This window comes from Phacochoerus africanus, chromosome 13 (assembly GCF_016906955.1).
Source record: "Phacochoerus africanus isolate WHEZ1 chromosome 13, ROS_Pafr_v1, whole genome shotgun sequence".
NCBI classification, from domain to species: domain Eukaryota; kingdom Metazoa; phylum Chordata; class Mammalia; order Artiodactyla; family Suidae; genus Phacochoerus; species Phacochoerus africanus.
In genome coordinates this window covers 28,166,328-28,168,729 of record NC_062556.1, presented here as the reverse complement: position 1 = coordinate 28,168,729, position 2,402 = coordinate 28,166,328, and the positions used below count along the sequence as shown (strand labels likewise).

General features: G+C 35.8%; 1 non-coding gene across 1 annotated transcript; it reads left to right on the top strand.

Moving 5' to 3' along the window:
- The first annotated feature begins 558 nt into the window (after nucleotides 1-558).
- LOC125113657 (U2 spliceosomal RNA) lies at nucleotides 559-749 on the top strand. Its single transcript, XR_007131527.1, has one exon. It is a non-coding gene; the product is annotated as a U2 spliceosomal RNA (small nuclear RNA).
- The last annotated feature ends 1,653 nt before the right edge of the window (nucleotides 750-2,402 follow it).

Genomic DNA, 2,402 nt, shown 5'->3' with positions numbered 1-2,402 from the left:
CCTCCATTCTCTTCTCTGTCACAAGACATATTTATAATGTTTATTTCTTACAATCTAACTTCAACAACACTCAGAAATACCTTTCGTTTGAATATTTCTCAAATTTATCTCTTCTCTATATCAGTCATTCATGAAAGATCCTGAGTTCGCTCTTACTACCACTCAAGAATATAGACCTAAGTCTAAGATATGCTTTACTCCCAACTCTCAGGTACTATTAAAGCATTATTTCCAAATAGTTATTTTGTTTTATTTTTTTAATGATTACACCTGAGGCCTATGGAAGTTCCACGGCCAGGGACTGAATCTCAGCCACAGCTGCAAGCTACATCACAGCTTCAGCAATGCCAGATCTTTTAACCCACTGCACCAGGCCAGAGATTGAACCCGTCTCTCCACAGTAACACAAGCCACTACAGTCAGATTCTTAACCCACTGTGTCACAACAGGAACTCCTAAAATTTTACATCGATTTTATTCTTTTCTAAAGTCTTTCTTGTTTTTTTTTTTTTTTTTAACTTATTCCAAGAATTTTATAAACCTTAAAAATACTTAATAATCGTTTCTCGGCCTTTTGGCTAAGATCACGTGTAGTATCTGTTCTTATCAGTTTAATATCTGATACATCCTCTATCCGAGGACAATATATTAAATGGCTTTTTGGAACTGGGAGTTGGAATAGGAGCTTGCTCCGTCCACTCCACTCATCGACCTGGTATTGCAGTACTTCCAGGAATGGTGCACCAAAAAAAAAAAAAAAAAAAAAAAAACCTTTAATAAATTACTATAGTCCATAAAAAAATGCAGTTAAAATATCATCAAATATAATGACAAATAAATATTTCTTAAATTTTGTTTATCACAGTTTTCCTTATAATCTCCTCTCTAAGTAGTTTCTATCTCCATGGCTATAATTAGAGATATTAAATTATAGCACACTAAAACATTAAAATAATCAGATCATATTATATTTATTACTCTATGTTTAGCACTGGCTCTTTCAAATGGCAAGCCGAACATAAAATAAAATATGTCCCTAGTCAAAAAAATCTTACATTTAAATGCATGTTTATGGTTGTTCCACTTTTATAATCAGCACCAATATTCTCAAAATAGATGTTTTGTTCCATGCAAGAAGTATTTGGATTGTTGATTTGAAGCAGTTGGATCTAGAAACTGCTGCAAGTTCAATATATCAAGAGCCAGCGTCCCATTGGCCTTGTTAGGTTTTTATACTTTTGTAAAGGTCAAGGCAGCTAATGGCTTTATGTCATGTGTGAGAAAAAAACAAACAAAATTAGATCTGCATGGTGTAGCCAAAATCTGTCAGAAGACCTATACCTTAAGGACAGAAGGGTGAATGTCTTTAGCTATGAAGGGACAAGCTAGAGGAAAAAGAGTATAGGAGTGTTTATTTTATATATATAAAAATGACATCTGAGTTGTTCCCATTGTGGCACAGGGGAAACGAATCTGAATAATATCCATGAGGATATATATGGGTTCTATCCCTGGCCTCACTCAGTGAGTCGAAGATCCGGCATTGTCATGAGCTGTGGTGTGGGTCACAGACAGGGCTTGGATCCTGTGTTGTGGTGGTTGTGGTATAGGCCAGCAGCTGTAGCTCTGATTTGACCCCCAGCCCGGGAACTTCTTTATGCTGTGGGTTCAACTACAAAAAGAAAAAAAAAAATCTGAAATACTGCAAATTGATTTTTATGTTTAACATAAATGTTAGAGTCTATGCTTACCCATTTGACACCTAAGACTGATTAAAAAAATAATATTTGAGGCCCATACATTTCCCATTAAAGGAATATGCACTGCTCTTTTACTGAGTCCTAAAGAAGGGCTGACTGAAGGCAGGGGAAGAAGAATGCTAATGAAAAGGGAATGCTGTCTTCTCTAAGAAATGGATATCGGGGAAACCAAGAAGAGTGGACATGGTGTCAACTGCTTCCTGAATGAGGGCCACATAGCTTGACCCTGACAATCCTTCCCTGGAGCTGACATGAACTAACATTTCCACATGGTTGGGATGCATAAAGAGTAAGGAAATACAAAATTATTCCAAGCATAATGTATTACTCATGTTACTTACAAGGTCTATCTTCATTTACCATTTATATAGATCCTCATCATGTTTCATAGTTGAGTGATACCAAGGATGAATCAACTCAGGGTACCAACAAGATAATTCAGAGACGAGGAAAAAAAAGTCATCTCAGACACTGTCTTGGTGCTTTCTTTTTCACGCTGTAATGTTATTCTATATGCTTAGTTTAGATCTGATAGAAACAACTTCATATTAACCAGATACCATTTATCAGCTTAGTATAAACAAATGCAGAGGGAAATGGGTAGAGGTCTGAAATATATTTGGTCTACCCAATTCATGATAA